At 42.6% G+C, this 19,907-nt stretch overlaps 1 long non-coding RNA gene across 1 annotated transcript; it reads left to right on the forward strand.

Annotated features, from left to right (window-relative positions):
- Nucleotides 1–5,431: 5,431 nt before the first annotated feature.
- Nucleotides 5,432–17,520, forward strand: LOC106566277 (uncharacterized). The gene is made up of 3 exons (XR_014379828.1): nt 5,432–5,907; nt 6,220–6,342; nt 12,832–17,520. It is a non-coding gene; the product is annotated as an uncharacterized LOC106566277 (long non-coding RNA).
- The last annotated feature ends 2,387 nt before the right edge of the window (nt 17,521–19,907 follow it).

A 19,907-nucleotide genomic window follows, 5' to 3' on the forward strand; every position in this document is an offset into this window, starting at 1 on the left:
TCACGGCAGGATGAAAAACGTACCCAAATTAATCTGGTTACTACTCCGGCCCAGGAACTAGAATATGCATATTATTAGTAGATTTGGATAGAAAACACTCTGAAGTTTCTAAAACTGTTTGAATGGTGTCTGTGAGTATAATAGAACTCATATGGCAGGCAAAAACCTGAGAAAACCTGAACTCACGAACAAAACAGAGGTATTTAGATAAAAATATGGATTATTTCGAACAAAAACAACATTTCTTGTGGAAGTAGCAGTCCTGGGAGTGCATTCTGACGAAGATCAGCAAAGGTAAGAGAATATTTATAATACTAATTCTGAGTTTAGGTGACCCCAGAACTTGGCGGGTGTCTGTATAGCTTGCTGTGATGGCTGAGCTATGTACTCAGAATATTGAAAAATGTGCTTTCGCCGAAAAGCTATTTTAAAATCTGACACAGCGGCTGCATAAAGGAGTACTGTATCTATAATTCTTAAAATAATTGTTATGTATTTTGTCAACGTTTATGATGAGTATTTTTGTAAATTGATGTGGGAATACATTTTCTCAACATCACGCGCCAATGTAAAATGCTGTTTTTGGATATAAATATGAACTATTGTGTAACATGATGTCCTAGGAGTGTCATCTGATGAAGATTGTCAAAGGTTAGTGCTTCATTTAGCTGTGTTTTGGGTTTTTGTGACATATATCCTTGCTTGGAAAATGTCTGTGTGGTTATTTTTGTCTATGTACTCTCCTAACATAATCTAATGTTTTGCTTTCGCTGTAAAGCCTTTTTGAAATCGGACAATGTGGTTACATTAAGGAGAAGTGTATCTGTAAAATGGTGTTAAATAGTCGTATGCTTGAGAAATTGAAATGATGATATTTTTGCTGTTTTGTATTTCACGCAATGCGATTTCACTGGCTGTTGAATAGTGTGGGACGGTCACGTCCAACCTAGCCCAGAGAAGTTAATCCCCAAGCACTCCCTGGTTTAACGACCACAGCCTTTCCTCGTTGAGGTCCATATAACACTTGGGGTTGGAGCCAGCTACCTGCAAGATCTCTCCTCAATTAACGTAAACTTTTGTACATCCTGCTGGTCCGTACAATTGACCTTATTTTAGCGCCCAAAAAATGCAATACTTCCAGATCAACTGTAATATCAATACCATTGTAAAGCACAATTTCTCCCCTTACCAACAAAATCCATGACGAGACCTTCATGATGCCCATCTCTGCATAATTCAAGAAGGCAATGAGCTCCGTCAGGTCTTTTTAAAAATGGCGGGTGGGGAAGCTAAACCTATTACGTGATAGTGAGAAGGAGAGATGTCATGTGGGGAAACGGCTTTTTTCACTCGATCTGTCCAACTTATCAACTTATCGCCTCAAAAAATGTAAATAAAACACTATAAAGAGTTTATATAATGTGTCATTACATACCTATTTGAAGGTTTGTGTCGAATTTGAATCGGGTTTTTAGGGCGGTGCTAAAGTGATCTTCAGAAGTAAACAGCGTCTTTTGAGAGTCATGATAGCTTGTAGTGATGATGGAAAAAATGACTAGGTATCCCCCCTTACCCTGTCCCTGTCCCCTTATCCTGTCCCTGTCCCTGTCCCCTTACCCTGGCCCTGTCCCCTTACCCTGTCCCTGTCCCCTTTCTTGTTTTTAAACGGTGAGAGAAGTGCTACCCCTGGTGGAGAGAGGATGTAAGACAGAATGAGTTGCTTTATGCTGTACGTTAGGCCATGACACGTCACGATGTAACGTTCAGCGTCGGAGGGGTCCGTTTTTTCAACTTTTCTCCAATACTAAAGGTCCATTACCATGTCAATCAACGCTTGAATAGAAACGTAGTTCACACCCCAGATGTTGACGTCAACACAGTCGCTACAGTCCCATTAGTTTTCTTTGCAGCCTCCTTTGACTGTCGCGGTTGTTCACATTTGTATGGAATGGGGTTAGCCTACATTACCACTCCCCTCACCTCTCCCTGCCATCTGCCACAATATTTATATAAGCTGTACAGGGCTCTGGAGCATCAAACAGATGTTAGACATTCAGATATATCCAAATAATGTTTATTTGTCAAAATCTAAAATACAAGGGAGTGTACAATATATGATGCTAACTAAAAAGGAGAACTGGGTATTCAACAAGAATGGTATATCTTGTTATGGATAGGGGGCAGTATTTTCACGGACGGATAAAAAACGTACCCGATTTAATCTGGTTATTACTCCTGCCCAGAAACTAGAATATGCATATAATTAGTAGCTTTGGATAGAAAACACGCCAAAGTTTCTAAAACTGCTTGAATGGTGTCTGTGAGTATAACAGAACTCAAATGGCAGGCCAAAACCTGAGAAGATTCTGTACAGGATGTACCCTGTCTGACCATTTCTTGGCCTTCTTTGTCATCTCTATGCAAAACAAAGGATCTCTGCTGTAACGTGACACTTTCTAACGCTCCCATAGGCTCTCAGAAGGCGCCAGAATGTTGAATGATGACTCTGCTGTCCATGGCTGAAAAACAGTAGCGCATTTGGTAAGTGGTCGATCTGAGAACAATGAGACGGGCGTGCGCGTGCACGTGAAGAGTCCATTTTAGATTTTGAGTCTTTGAACGGAAAGGACGTCTCCCGGTCGGAATATTATCGCTTTTTTACGAGAAAAATCGCATAAAAATAGATTTTAAACAGCGTTTGACCTGCTTCGAAGTACGGTAATGGAATATTTGAATTTTTTGTCACGAAACGCGTCCGCGCGTCACCCTTCGGATAGTGTCTTGAACGCACAAACAAAACGCCGCTATTTGGATATAACTATGGATTATTTGGAACCAAACCAACATTTGTTGTTGAAGTAGAAGTCCTGGGAGTGCATTCTGACGAAGAACAGCAAAGGTAATCCAATTTTTCTTATAGTAAATCTGAGTTTGGTGAGTACCAAACTTGGTGGGTGTCAAATTAGCTAGCCCGTGATGGCGAGCTATCTACTCAGAATATTGCAAAATGTGCTTTCACCGAAAGGCTATTTTAAAATCGGACATATCGAGTGCATAGAGGAGTTCTGTATCTATAATTCTTAAAATAATTGTTATGCTTTTTGTGAACGTTTATCGTGAGAAATTTAGTAAATTCACCGGCAGTGTTCGGTGGGAATGCTAGTCACATGCTAATGTAAAAAGCTGGTTTTTGATATAAATATGAACTTGATTGAACAAAACATGCATGTATTGTATAACATAATGTCCTAGGGTTGTCATCTGATGAAGATCATCAAAGGTTAGTGCTGTATTTAGCTGTGGTTTGGGTTTATGTGACATTATATGCTAGCTTGAAAAATGGGTGTCTGATTATTTCTGGCTGGGAACTCTGCTGACATAATCTAATGTTTTGCTTTCGTTGTAAAGCCTTTTTGAAATCGGACAGTGTGGTTAGATTAACGAGAGTCTTGTCTTTAAAATGGTGTAAAATAGTCATATGTTTGAAAAATTGAAGTTTTTGCATTTGAGGTTTTTGAATAACGCGCCACGGGATTACACTGGCTGTTACGTAGGTGGGACGATTTGGTGCCACCTACCCTAGAGAGGTTAATGCCAGTGGCCTCCACACTGTTTGTGTTTTGGGAGGAAAACAAGCAGATGAACGAAAACATGAGTGTCTGTCGTACAGTAGATTCTATGTCGTCAAATAGAGTGGAACTTTATAAATCAAAAGCCTAAACTTTATTGGGGGAAAAAAATATTGATACTGACCAGACATTTGTTCAGTTTGTTGTCAGCGGCAACAGTGAGAGAGCCTGCAATTACATACTGAGAAGGAACAAGGAAGAGATTATTCAAGCGCATCCTAAATGGCTCCCTATTCCCTACATAGTGCACCATATGAATACTGTATCCCTATTTCCTACATAGTGCACCATATGAATACTGTATCCCTATTTCCTACATAGTGCACCATATGAATACTGTATCCTTATTCCCTACATAGTGCACCATATGAATACTGTATCCTTATTTCCTACATAGTGCACCATATGAATACTGTATCCTTATTCCCTACATAGTGCACCATATGAATACTGTATCCCTATTTCCTACATAGTGCACCATATGAATACTGTATCCCTATTCCCTACATAGTGCACCATATGAATACTGTATCCTTATTCCCTACATAGTGCACCATATGAATACTGTATCCTTATTCCCTACATAGTGCACCATATGAATACTGTATCCTTATTTCCTACATAGTGCACCATATGAATACTGTATCCCTATTTCCTACATAGTGCACCATATGAATACTGTATCCCTATTCCCTACATAGTGCACCATATGAATACTGTATCCCTATTTCCTACATAGTGCATTATATAGGGAATACTGTGCCTTTTGAGACACACAGATTTCTACAGTATGACTAAAGTTCAAATTCAAGTTTAATTACTCCCACATAGAAGTCAATACAAAATGAAATGCATGAGTGAATACATGGCATAGGCCTAGCCAAATACATATATGTTGATAAAAGTCATTGGTTAAGACAAATTGTTAGTTAAGACAAGTCATTATTTTTAAAGCATTACTTCAACTTAAATAAATATATTTTTTAAAGTGACATGATTTAACTATGAGGACGTTTTGTTTTGCATCCAGGCAGACAGGAAATGTAAGGGAGAATTGTTAGACAGAGCAGCTCACTCACAATGATAGATCCCCAGACAAATATTCCACTGGCTACTCCAATATTATCCAAACACGGTGCTGCAGCCATCACCGTTCCCATAGGGGTGGACATGGGTGATGACCACCACCCCATTAGTGGTGGTTGTTTGAGAGCTGGACATCTTCACAGAGGAGGGAAGGATGTTTGTGTAAGAGAGGATGTGACTTGTTGTTGTGTGTTATGCTTTATACTTTACCTGGGACTTCCTGATAATAAGTTACATGAGACTGTCATGAATAGCAAGTGTGTCAGCCACTCATGAAACTTTGAACTCTCTCCATTGAATATAGGCTGTGTGTGTGTGTGTGTGTGTGTGTGTGTGTGTGTGTGTGTGTGTGTGTGTGTGTGTGTGTGTGTGTGTGTGTGTGTGTGTGCGTGCGTGGCTGTGTGTGTGGCTGTGTGTGTGCGTCATAATGACCTGCGGCACTTTGGGGTGGACACTCACCTGTCTCAATCAATGACGTACACTGTTGGATTACTTCATGGAGCAAAAATGTTATTATTTTAATAACGGAACATTTTCTAAATTCCAACACATCCCCTGCAACTGGACACAGACATTTTGAGACTCCTGTTTCCACCAACTGAGGACGACGACGGCATCGCTAAGGCTGGTCGAACATTCTCTGTGCTATACCTAATAGTACCTATTCTGCAACTCCTAATATTGGATACCAAAATTCTTTGGTTAAATCACATGATCTGTAGTAACAATGCGTAGCTACCAGTTCTCTGCCTTTTACTACACCCCAGACACATTGAACTCTACACCCCAGACACATTGAACTCTACACCCCAGACACATTGAACTCTACACCCCAGACACATTGAACTCTACACTGTTCGTTGTGTATTTTTTTGTACTGTATGTTACTTTGACCATTAACTGTGGATTTCCCCTTTAAAGAATCGTAATAACAATGATAAGGAATAACAACATACTGAATTCGGTATTGCGTTCAATGCTTCCGAAATTTCCTTCCACAACCAGCCATTCCCATGTCCTCTTTCTTCTCTCTCTCTCTGTCCCTTAGGTGGAAGGCTCCCTGGGAATGAACGTTGTCGCCACGGTTACTGCTCTTACTGGCATCATCCTCCATTCTTTAGACAGTGCTGGGATCATGTTATACTGTGACTATCCATACCATTATCCACACGATTTCTGTCAACAGTACTGGGTATATACCAAATGCTTATTCATTTTTAACTTTCATTGGTCAGGAGATAATTGTAAATTGATAAAGGGTTATATATAATCTATAATCTTTTATATTGTACTGTTGAAAATTTAAATTAGCTTAATAAAAAATAATGCCTACATGTGACATTGGCAACATGAAAGCAATAGTAAGGTAGATAACTGTTATAACGTTTGTTTATAGTTCATTTTAGTCCACATTGAAACTGAAAGTTGACAAAGTGTTCATAATTGCTCCAAAATGGCGGTGTAGTCTAGTTAACTGCTGTTTCCTGTTCCTCTCTGTCTATAGGTCAGGTCCCAGGGAATATCAGGTGTTTTGGTTGTTTTCTCCTTGCTGGAGTTCATAGTGTCCATCTGTGTCTCGTCATTCGCCTGCAGAGCTGTCTGCCTGTGCTGCCATTCCACCCCTGAGGTGAGTCTATAGACTTAGATTTCTGTAAAAAAAAACATTTTTTGTTACAAAATGTTGTAAATCTCAAGGTTATTTACCCAAGTTCTCTGATATTATGAGTTAAGTACGTATTTCACAAGTGGAATTTCATTCCAAAAGTCTCACTTTGGGGTCACTAGCCATTCCAGCCCGTGGGGCTACCGTGCGTAAGAGCGCAGTCAAAAGTGTGCCGTAGGGCAGTGGTCCCCGACCGGTTTAATGTCAGACAATATTTTCACGGACTGGCCTTTAAGGTGTGGCGGATAAATACACAAAATAAAATGACTCGACCGGCATAAAAACCTTGGTATTTATTAAATATAATAATAAACGTGAATCCACTGTGCGTCCTCGTAACATCGCACCAACAACATAACATGAGTAACATCCTCTCTGCCCCTAACACTCTCTGGTTGCTATGGTAACGTTTAAACATGCCTTAAAAATACGATACAACACAAAAACAAATATAAAGTGCATGAAAAATACAACTCACCATAACGCTAAATCAGTGGGAGCACTGAGCTTGTCTCTCTGCAACGAGACGGTCCCATCTAGGGGTAATGGGAGACAATGACACCCGAAGTGTGTTGCTTATGTCCAGTCTACTCCGTCATTTGGTTTTGGTTGCTGTCACTGCAGAAAATCCCACTTCACACAAATAGGATGTCGGAAATGGCAACAGGGTTTTCAGTGCTGTTGTGGCGATCTGAGGGTATTCTGCCGTGTCTTTAATCCAGAACACCGGCAGAGTTGTTGTCTTGAACATACTTTTAAGGCCGCCATCTTTTGCGATCTCCAGCAGTTGATCTTCTTCTTGCATAGACATGCTGGATTCACCTGGTTTGTTGACAAATGGGTCGCGGATCCATTCCTTGGCAGTTCGTGGGTCTTTTGTGGTTGGGAAGTAGCGCTCAAACTCTTTTAAAAGCAAAGACAGGTGATCGTGCACCAGCTGGGACAATGAAGGCTCAGTCTCTTCCAAAATCCCCGCGAATGTTTGAAACATGTCAAATATAACTCTGTTAACGCGCCGTCCCCACAAATCCAGTTTGGCTTTAAATGCAGTTAATTTATCTGCCAACTTGAAGACAGTTGTCATTTTCCCCTGAAGTGACCGATTGAGTTCATTGAGCAGGTTGAATATGTCGCACAAGTAAGCAAGTTTTGCGACCCATTCCTCATCACTGAAATGTGCTGCCAGCGGTGACTTTTTTTCTGAGAGAAGTCTCTGCAGCGACTCTCGTAATTCAAACAGTCTGGCCAGCGATCTCCCTCGGGATAACCATGTTATTTCTATGTATAAGAGAAGGTGTCTGTGCTCCGCGTTCATCTCCTCACAAAGCTGCTCGAACAGGCGCGAGTTAAGGGCGTGTGCTTTGATGGGGTTAATAACTTTAACGACATCATTCAATACGCTGTTAAGTTCCGGTGGTGTTTTTCGGCTAGCCAGCATTTCCCTGTGAATGACACAATGCGTAGACTCACATTCAGGTGCAACCTCCTTAATCCGAGTCGTTAAACCAGACAGCCGTCCGGTCATGGCAGCAGCTCCATCTGTGCATATGCCGCCACAAAAGGACCATTTCAGTTTTCCTGATATATAATCATCCAGCGACTTGAATAGTTCTGCGGCTGTGGTTTTGGTTGGCAACGATAGTGCACATAACATATCCTCATGCACATCCTCCTGATAAAGATATCGCACATAAACAAGTAGTATTGCCTTGTTGTCAATATCTGTAGACTCGTCAACCTGGAGTGCGTACCACGGTGATGTATTAATCCTCTCCAACAATTGTGTCTCAATGTCCTCTGCTATTTCCTCAATGCGCCTAGTGATGGTGGTAGCCGAAAGAGGCACCTGTGCCATCCTTTTAACCGCAGCCTTTTAACCGCAGCCTCTCCTAGAAGTTCACGGCAAATGTCTTTAGTGGCGGGCAGGATCAATTCTTCACCAATGGTGAATGGCTTCTTAGCCTTAGCAATACGATTAGCCACCAAGTATGATGCTCTCAGTGCACTCGCATTTGTTGATGTGGTGGCCCTCAGTAATTGCATCTGTCCTTCTTGTTCATGCTTTTTTCTTTCAAAATACTCCGAAGGCTTGTCTTTTAATGCAGGGTGCTTGGTCTCCAAGTGGCTTCATTGCCTCATTAGAGAGCCGGAGCGGGCTTGGTGCGCGGGAATCACCTGTCGCGATAAAGCCATATTTTAAGTAGGACTCCTGGTATTGTCTATTAAATGCAGCTTTCTTTTTCTTGGAAGTCGTAGGCTCTTCTGTCTCCTCACTGGGCCTTTTCCACTTCGCAAAGAAACTTTCCAAAGACGTTTGTTTTTTACTCATTTTGCTTTGCTTGGGGGTTTAATTTTAGCAGCAACGTATCACGTGACCGAGACAAGCGTCAAGAGTGAGTCATAGACGGAGTGAGTCATAGACGGAGTGAGTCATAGACGGATGTAACAGAGGGATTCCGGTAATTTTTCAAAATAAAACATCGTTCAGACTCAGATAATAAATAAAACGGAAATAATGTAAGTTATTTATTCTTTCTCTGGGGCCCGGTACCGGGGGTTGGGGACCGCTGCCGTAGAGCGTCAGGCAGTGTTGCAAAAGGCTCATGAAGAAACTGAGGGCCAGACTTCTTAATCCACTGCCAATCGGACAGCTATGAGACAGGTATGTCTTGTTCCTGCTCTGTGTAGAGTATGGTGTGCTGTACTGGCTATACATGAAGCTCCGAGAGGATGTTCCCGAGTTCTCCGAAACGAGCTAAGTAAACTACAGCATGTGAAGTGAAGGCCGCCCAAAGCCAGAAAGGGCTAAGGGGCATTCGCTGTGAACCCTATAAACCTTATCCTGTATAAAGGGGAGTTAGGCTTTAGAATCCCTTTACTAGAACATGTGGGAAGTCAGCACCTGTTACGGCTAGACGTTCCGCTAGCGGAACCCCTCGACTACATCGGTGAAATGGCAGAGCGCCAAATTCAAATTAAATTGCTATAAATATTAAACTTTCATGAAATCACAAGTGCAATACATCAAATTAAAGCTTAACTTGTTAATCCAGCTGCCATGTCAGATTTCAAAAAGGCTTTAAGGCGAAAGCAAACCATGCGAATATCTGAGGACAGCGCCCCATCATACAAATGCATAACAAATCCTTTTCAACCAGGGAGGTGCGACACGAAAGTCAGAAATAGCGATATAAAAAATGCCTTATCTTTGATGCTCTTGTTCTATTGGCACCCCAAAATGTCCCAGTTACATCACAAATGATCCTTTTGTTCGATAATGTCTGTCTTTATATCCATAAAACTCAGTTTAGCTGACGCGCTTCAGTCAAAAATCCACTCAGTTTCCCTCCGTCAAGATGCATTAAAAATGAATCCCAAACGTTACTAATAAACTTTTCTAAACAAGTCAAACAACGTTTATAATCAAACCTTAGGTATCCTATTATGCAAATAAACAATACAATTTAAGACGGAGAATCGTTATTGTCTTTACCGGAGATAAACAAAAAGAACGCGCACTCGTCCATGCGCAAGGAAACACTTCAAGCCAAAATGGGAGCCACCTAGAAAACTACAATTTCTGGGTCATTTTTCCAAAAACCAGCATGAAACTCTTTCTAAAGACTGTTGACATCTAGTGGAAGCCCTGAGAACTGCAATTTGGGAGGACAGGGGCTTATAATTATAGTACTAGCCATTGAAAATAGAGGTAAGCTGAATTATTTGGGGGGGGGATGGTTTGTCCTCGGGGTTTCGCCTGCCATATCAGTTCTGTTATACTCACAGACATAATTTTAACAGTTTTAGAAACTTTAGAGTGTTTTCTATCCAAATCTACCAATTGCATATCCTAGCTTCTGGACCTGAGTAGCAGGCCGTTTACTTTGGGCACGCTTTTCACCCAGACGTGAAAATACTGCCCCCTAGCCCGAAGAGGTTAACCTGTTAGGGACAATCAATATCACCAATATCCAATGGTAGAGCGTGGCGCGAAACACAAATACCTTAAATGCTATAACTTCAATTTCTCAAACATATGACTATTTTACACCATTTTAAAGACAAGACTCTCGTTAATCTAACCACATTGTCCAATTTCAAAAGGCTTTACAGTGAAAGCAAAACATTAGATTATGTCAGGAGAGTACCCTGCCAAAAATAAATCACACAGCCATTTTCAAAGCAAGCATATATGTCACAAAAACCAAAACCACAGCTAAATGCAGCACTAACCTTTGATGATCTTCATCAGATGACACTCCTAGGACATTATGTTATACAATACATGCATGTTTTGTTCATATTTATATCAAAAAACAGCTTTTTACATTAGCATGTGACGTTCAGAACTAGCATACCCACCGCAAACTTCTGGTGAATTTACTAAATTACTCACGATAAACGTTTACAAAAACCATAACAATTATTTTAAGAATTATAGATACAGAACTCCTTTATGCAATCGCGGTGTCCGATTTTAAAATAGCTTTTCGGCGAAAGCACATTTTGCAATATTCTGAGTACATAGCTCGGCCATCACAGGCTAGCTAATTTGACACCCACCAAGTTTGGGGCTCACCAAACTCAGATTTACTATAAGAAAAATTGGATTACCTTTGCTGTTCTTCGTCAGAATGCACTCCCAGGACTTCTACTTCAACAACAAATGTTGTTTTGGTTTGAAATAATCCATAGTTATATCCAAATAGCTCCGTTTTGTTGTGCGTTCAGATCAGTATCCGAAGGGTGACACGCGGGCGCATTTTGTGACAAAAAAAATCAAAATATTCCATTACCGTACTTCAAAGCATGTCAAACACTGTTTAAAATCAATTTTTATGCTATTTTTCTTGTAAAATAGCGATAATATTCCAACCGGGCGACGTTATATTCATTCATAGACTGAAAGAAAAACATGGAGTCGTCTCGTGCACGCGCACTCCAGTGTCTTTGTTCCCTGCCTGACCACTCACAAAAACTCCTGATTTTTTTCGCCCAGAGACTGCAGAGACGTCATACCACTTTCTGGCGCCTTCTGAGAGCCAATGGAAGCCTTAGAAAATGTCACGTTACAGCAGAGATGCTGTATTTTTGATAGAGATGCCCTAGAAGGAGAACAAATTGTCAGACAGGGCACTTCCTGTATGGAATCTTCTCAGGTTTTGGCCTGCCATATGAGTTCTGTTATACTCACAGACACCATTCAAACAGTTTTAGAAACTTTAGGGTGTTTTCTATCCAAAGCCAATAATTATATGCATATTCTTGTTACTGGGCAGGAGTAGTAACCAGATTAAATTGGGTACGTTTTTTATCCGGCCGTGCAAATACTGCCCCCTAGCCCCAACAGGTTAAGTGAACCAAGGTGAACCAAGATGGTGTAGCAGTGCAAATCAAATCAAATGTATTTATATAGCCCTTCTTACATCAGCTGATATCTCTAAGTGCTGTACAGAAACCCAGCCTAAAACCCCAAACTGCAAGCAATACAGGTGTAGAAGCACGGTGGCTAGGAAAAACTCCCTAGAAAGGCCAAAACCTAGGAAGAAACCTAGAGAGGAACCAGGCTATGAGGGGTGGCCAGTCCTCTTCTGGCTGTGCCGGGTGGAGATCATAACAGAACATGGCCAAGATGTTCAAATGTTCATAAATGACAAGCATGGTCAAATAATAATAATCACAGTTGTCGAGGGTGTAACAAGTCAGCACCTCAAGAGTAAATGTCAGTTGGCTTTTCATAGACGATCATTGAGAGTATCTCTACCGCTTATGCTGTCTCTAGAGAGTTGAAAACAGCAGGTCTGGGACAGGTAGCATGTCCGATGAACAGGTCAGGGTTCCATAGCCGCAGGCAGAACAGTTGAAACTGGAGCAGCAGCACGGCCAGGTGGACTGGGGACAGCAAGGAGTCATCATGTCAGGTAGTCCTGAGGCATGGTCCTAGGGCTCAGGTCCTCCTAGAGAGAGAGAGAAAGAAAGAGAGAAAGAGAGAATTAGAGAGAGTATACTTAAATTCACACAGGACACCGGATAAGACAGGAGAAATACTCCAGATATAACAGACTGACCCTAGCCCCCCAACACATAAACTACTGCAGCACAAATACTGGAGGCTGAGACAGGAGGGGTCAGGAGACACTGTGGCCCCATCCGACGATACCCCCGGACAGGGCCGAACAGTGCAGATGTGGTTTGTCATTCTCTCGTGTACTTTTAGTATTTTTCGTCTTTTTTTGTATATATTTCTAATTATTTTCAATCTCTTTTCCATTTTTAAATTTGATATACCTTCCGGTAACCCGCCTCACCCAATGTGATACAGATCCGCAATTTTTTTAGACCTTATAGCCAGAACCTCCATCAGAGGCTAGCCATCAGCAGCTAACCAGCTAATTAGCTACTAGCTATTTAGTCATTGTCACCCACTGCTAGCGGCCTTTATCTTCCTCACAGACACCAGCCGTTTTTTTTGCCTGGATAATACTTGCCAGCCTGCCAGTATAGGACAGTTTTCTCCACTACAACGCCGGATTCCTGCCATAAGCCCTGGACCATTACTCCTAATCATCACAGCTAGCTAGCTGTCACCGAGTGAACCAGCCCCGAAGCTAGCTCTGAGCCAGGCCCACCTCCCGGCCTACTCAGTGATCACTCAGCTACACAGCTGATGCCTCCCGGACTCTACCCCAACACGGCTAGAATCCACTACTCCACCGATCCTTGCCGGAAGCTCTGGACCTTTGCATCGGATAATCGCTGCTACCGAGTGGCTATAGTGGCTAAAGCCCCTACTCCGAAGCTAGAACCTGTTAGCCGCGAGTCAGGCGCATCTCCCGGCTAGCAAACGAAATTACTACAACTACAATACCTCTTTCGCCATCTGGCCTGGACCCTTTGTCGACATGGCACCCCGCCGTACAACCACGACTGGTCTGCCGACGGAACTCCATCCGTTGTGCCCTCAACTGGCCTTTGCCGAACGTCAGAGCAGAAGCTTCTACTAACCCCGACCTGCTAACTTTAAACGCCTTGTCTCTCGCATAGTAACGACTACCCCACGGCTTCCCTGTTCCATCTATTGCTGTTCACTGGACCCTATGATCACAAGGCTACATAGCTGATGCCTGCTGGACTGTAAATTAATCATGGTACTCCATTTTGTTTATTTTTTTTGTTTATCTGTCGGCCCCAGCCCCGAACTCAGGCCCTGTGTGTAGTTAACCGACCCTCTTTTTTTGTCTTCTTGTATGTTTTTGTTTTATTATTTCACTGCCATACTGTGTTTGATTTTGTCTAGCCATCTTGTCTCAAGAGGACCACAATGGAAATAAGTCCCAGACTTTATTGTGTGTTATCCTCCATGATTTTATTCATGTGTATGTATAGCTTTTAAGTTTTATGTGTGCTTGTTTTTTAAAATGGTCGAATTAATAAACTAAACAAAAAAAAAATCAACTAAACTCGCTGCCCATTCATCGCGATTTTACCTGTTGTTGTTGTCTTAGCTGATTAGCTGTTGTCTTACCCATTGTTGTCTTACCCATTGTTGTCTTAGCTAGCTCTCCCAATCAACACCTGTGATTGCTTTGTGCCTCGCTTTATGTCTCTCTGAAATGTCAATATGCCTTGTATACTGTACTGTTGTTTAGGATAGTTATCATTGTTTGAGTTTACTGCGGAGCCCCTAGTCCTACTCAACATGCCTCAGATAACTCCTTTGTCCCAACTCCCACACGTGGTGACCTCACCCAGCATAACTAGCACGTCCAGAGATGCAACCTCTCTTATCATCACTCAGTGCCTGGGTTTTTCTCCACTGTACCCGCATCCCACCATAACCCTGTCTGTACATTATGACATGAATCTATTCTACCACGCCCAGAAATCTGCTCCTTTTATTCTCTGTCCCCAACGCACTAGACGACCAGTTCTGATAGCCTTTAGCCGTAGCCTCATCCTACTCCTCCTCTGTTCCTCTGGTGATGTGGAGGTTAACCCAGGCCCTGCGTGTCCCCAGGCAATCTCATTTGTTGACTTCTGTAACCAAAAAAGCCTTGGTTTCATGCATGTTAACATCAGAAGCCTCCTCCCTATGTTTGTTTTTCTCACTGCTTTAGCACACTCCGCCAACCCTGATGTCCTTGCCGTGTCTGAATCCTGGCTTAGGAAGGCCACCATAAATTCTGAGATTTCCATCCCCAACTACAACATTTTCTGTCAAGATAGAACTGCCAAAGGGGGAGGAGTTAGCCTGCAAAGTTCTGTCATACTTTCCAGGTCTATGCCCAAACAGTTCGAGCTTCTTTAAAAAAAAATTAATCTCTTCAGAAATAAGTCTCTCACTGTTGCCGTCTGTATTAGAACCCCCTCAGCTCCCAGCTGTTCCCTGGACACCATATGTGAATTGATTGCCCCCCATTTATCTTCAGAGTTCGTTCTGTTAGGTGACCTAAACTGGGATATGCTTAACACCCCGGCAGTACTACAATCTAAGCTAGATGCCCTCAATCTCACACAAATTATCAAGGAACCCACCAGGTACAACCCTAAATCCGTAAACATGGGCACCCTCATAGACCAACTTGCCCTTCAAATACAAACTTGCCCTCCAAATTCACCTCTGCTGTTTTCAATCAGGATCTCAGCAATCACTGCGTCATTGCCTGCATCCGCTATGGGCCCGCAGACAAACGACCGCCCATCATCACAGTCAAATGCTCCCTAAAACAGTTCCGCGAGCAGGCCTTTCTAATCGACCTGGCCCGGGCTAGTGCAGTCCGCCACAGGATGTTTTTGTGTTGCAATATGCAACTTTTCAGGGAAGTCAGGAACCAATACATGCAGTCAGGAAAGCAAAGACTATCTTTTTCAAACAGAAATTTGCATCCTGTAGCTCAAACTCCAAAAGGTTTCGGGACACTGTAAAGTCCATGGAGAATAAGAGCACCTCCTCCCAGCTGCCCACTGCACTGAGGCTAGGTAATATTGTCACCACCGATAAATCCACAATAATCGAATTTCAATAAGCATTTCTCTACGGCTGGCCATGCTTTCCTCCTGGCTACCCCAACCCCGGCTAACAGCTCCGCACCCCCTGCAGCTACTTGCCCAAGCCTCCCCAGCTTCTCCATCACTCAAATCCAGATAGCAGATGTTCTGAAAGAGCTGCAAAACCTGGACCCGAACAAATCAGCTGGGCTAGACAATCTGGACCCTCTCTTTCTAAAATGATCCGCCACCATTGTTGCAAACCCCTATTACCAGTCTGTTCAACCTCTTTCGTTTCGTCCGAGATCCCTAAACATTGGAAAGCTGCCGCGGTCATCCCCCCCTTCAAAGGGGGTGACACTCTAGACCCAAACTGTTACAGACCTATATCCATCCTACCCTGCCATCCCTGCCCTGCCTGTTCCCACCTTACCTTCTCCGCTGTGCAATCCAGTTCTCGAGCTGGTCACGGGTGCACCTCAGCCACACTCAAGGTACTAAACGATATCATAACCACCATCGATAAAAGACTGTACTGTGCAGCTGTCTTCATCGACCTGGCCAAGGCTTTCGACTCTGTCAATCACCGTATTCTTATCAGCAGACTCAACAGCCTTTGTTTCTAAAATGACTGCCTCGCCTGGTTCACCAACTACTTCTCAGACAGAGTTCAGCGTGTCAAATCGGAGGGCCTATTGTCCGGACCTCTGGCAGTCTCTATGGGGGTACCACAGGTTTCAATTCTTGGGCTGACTTTTTTCTCTGTATATATCAACGATGTCACTCTTGCTGCTGGTGATTCTCTGATCCACCTCTACGCAGGTGACACCATTCTGTATACATCTGGCCCTTCTTTGGACACTGTGTTAACTGACCTCCAAATGAGCTTCAATGCCATACAACTCTCCTTCCGTGGCCTCCAACTGCTCTTAAACGCTAGTAAAACTAAATGCATGCTTTTCAACCATTCGTTGCCCGCACCCGCCCGCCTTACTAGCACCACTACTCTGGATTCTGACTTAGAATATGTGGACAACTACAAATACCTAGGTGTCTGGTTAGACTGTGAACTCTCCTTCCAGGCTCATATTAAACATCTCCAATCCACAGTTAAATCTAGAATCTGCTTCCTTTTTTGCAACAAAGCCTCCTTCACTCACACCACCAAACATACCCTCGTAAAACTGACCATCCTACCGATCCTCGACTTCGGCGATGTGATTTACAAAATAGCTTCCAATACTCTACTCAGCAAACTGGATGCAGTCTATTACAGTGCCATCCGTTTTGTCACCAAAGCCCCTTATACCACCCACCAGTGCGAACTGTATGGTCTAGTCGGCTGGCCCTCGCTTCATATTCATCGCCAGACCCACTGGCTCCAGGTCATCTTTAACCTCTTACATCTAGACGTTCCGCTAGCGGAACACCTGCTCCAATATCCAATGATAGGCGTGGCGCGAATTACAAATTCCTCAAAAATACAAAAACTTCAATTTTTCAAACATATGACTATTTCACAGCATTTTAAAGACGAGACTCTCCTTTATCTAACCACACTGTCCGATTTCAAAAAGGCTTTACAGCGAAAACAAAACTTTAGATTATGTCAGCAAAGTACCCAGCCAGAAATAATCAGACACCCATTTTTCAAGCTAGCATATAATGTCACAAAAACCCAGAAGACAGCTAAATGCAGCACTAACCTTTGATCTTCATCAGATGACACACCTAGGACATTATGTTATACAATACATGCATGTTTTGTTCAATCAAGTTCATATTTATATCAAAAAACAGCTTTTTACATTAGCATGTGACGTTCAGAACTAGCATACCCCCCGCAAACTTCCGGGGAATTTACTAACAATTTACTAAATTACTCACGATAAACGTTCACAAAAAGCATAATTATTTTAAGAATTATAGATACAGAACTCCTCTATGCACTCGATATGTCCGATTTTAAAATAGCTTTTTGGTGAAAGCACATTTTGCAATATTCTAAGTACATAGCCCAGCCATCACGGGCTAGCTATTTAGACACCCGGCAAGTTTAGCCTTCACCAAAATCAGATTTACTATTACAAAAATGTTATTACCTTTGTTGTCTTCGTCAGAATGCACTCCCAGGACTGCTACTTCAATAACAAATGTTGGTTTGGTCCCAAATAATCCCTCGTTATATCCGAATAGCGGCGTTTTGTTCGTGCGTTCCAGAAACTATCCGAAATGGTATATCAGGGTCGCGCGCATGGTGCAATTCGTGACAAAAAAATTCTAAATATTCCATTACCGTACTTCGAAGCATGTCAACCGCTGTTTAAAATCAATTTTTATGCAATTTATCTCGTATCAATACTGTCCCCTAGCCATAGCAGGTTAAGTCTATGCTAGGTAAAGCTCCGCTTTATCTCAGCTCACTGGTCACGATAACAACACTCACCCGTAGCACGCGCTCCAGCAGGTATATCTCACTGGTCATCCCCAAAGCCAACACCTATTTTGGCCGCCTTTCCTTCCAGTTCTCTGCTGCCAATGACTGGAACGAATTGCAAAAATCGCTGAAGCTGGAGACTCATATTTCCCTCACTAACTTTAAAGATCAGCTATCTGAGCAGCTAACCGTTCGCTGCATCTGTACATAGCCCATCTGTAAATAGCCCACCCAATGTACCTACCCCATCCCCATATTGTTTTTATTTACTTTTCTTCTCTTTTGTTCACCAGTATTTCTACTTGCACATCATCCTCTGCTCATCTATCACTCCAGTGTTAATGCTAAATTGTAATTACTCCGCTACTATGGCCTATTTATTGCCTTACCTCCTCACGGCATTTGCACACACTGTATATAGATTTTCTTTTTTTCCCCATTGTGTTTTTGACTGAACACTTGTTTACTCCATGTGTAACTCTGTGTTGTTGTTTGTGTCACACTGCTTTTCTTTATCTTGGCCGGGTTGCTGTTGTAAATGAGAACTTGTTCTCTACTAGCCTACCTGGTTAAATAAAGGACTTGTTCTCAACTGGCCTACCTGGTTAAATAAAGGACTTGTTCTCAACTGGCCTACCTGGTTAAATAAAGGACTTGTTCTCAACTAGGCTGGTTAAATAAAGGTGAAATAAAAATAAATAGAAAATTAATCTTGAGGCCCTGGGTCTGAACCCCGCCCTGTGCAACTGGGTCCTTGACTTCCTGACGGGCCACCCCCAGGTGGTGAAGGTAGGAAACATCTCCTCCACTCAGCTGATCCTCAACACTGGTGCCCCACAAGGGTGTGTGTTCAGCCCCATCTTGTACTCCCTGTTCACCCATGACTGCGCGGCCAAGCACGCCTCCAACTCAACCCTCAAGTTTGCAGATGACACAACAATAGTAGGCTTGATTACCACCGATGATGAGACAGCCTACAGGGAGGAGGTGAGGGCTCTGGGAGTGTGGTGCCAGGAAAACAATCTCTCACTCAACATCAACAAAACAAAGGAGATGATCGTGGACTTTAGGAAACAGCAGAGGGTGCACCCCCCTTGAGTGAGAGGTTGTTTTCCTGACACCACACTCCCAGAGCCCTCACCTCCTCCCAGTAGTCTGTCTCGACATCGTTGGTAATCAAGCCTACTACTGTTGTGCCGTTTGCAAGCTTGAGGATTAAGTTGGTGGCATGCTTGGCCATGCAGTCCTGGGTGAACAGGGAGACAGGAGGGGGCTGAGCACACACCCTTCTGGGGCCCCAGTGTTGAGGATCAATTAATTAATTTATTTAACCCTTATTTTACCAGGTAAATTGACTGAGAACACATTCTCATTTATAGCAACGACCTGGGGAATAGTTACAGGGGAGAGGAGGGGGGATGAATGAGCCAATTGTAAGCTGGGGATGATTAGGTGGCCAGGATGGTATGAAGTCCAGATTGGGAATGTAGTCAGGACACCGGAGTTAATAACCCAACTCTTACAATAAGTACCATGGGATCTTTGGTGACCACAGAGTCAGGACACCTGTTTAACGTCCCATCCGAAAGAGATATCTACCACAATATATCAGTCATAGAGATATCTACCACAATATATCAGTCATAGAGATATCTACCACAATATATCAGTCATAGAGATATCTACCACAATATATCTGTCATAGAGATATCTACCACAATATATCTGTCATAGAGATATCTACCACAATATATCTGTCATAGAGATATCTACCACAATATATCAGTCATAGAGATATCTACCACAATATATCAGTCATAGAGATATCTACCACAATATATCAGTATAGAGATATCTACCACAATATATCAGTCATAGAGATATCTACCACAATATATCAGTCATAGAGATATCTACCACAATATATCAGTCATAGAGATATCTACCACAATATATCAGTCATAGAGATATCTACCACAATATATCACATTAATGGTCCCTTCCACCACCTTCTGGACAGAAAGAACAGCTGCATTTATCCATTTATAACAAAACAAGTTAGTCATTGTAAATGGAGGAGTCAGTAATACAGATACATTAGTGG

This window comes from Salmo salar, chromosome 12, assembly GCF_965601325.2.
Source record: "Salmo salar chromosome 12, fSalSal1, whole genome shotgun sequence".
Taxonomy (NCBI): domain Eukaryota; kingdom Metazoa; phylum Chordata; class Actinopteri; order Salmoniformes; family Salmonidae; genus Salmo; species Salmo salar.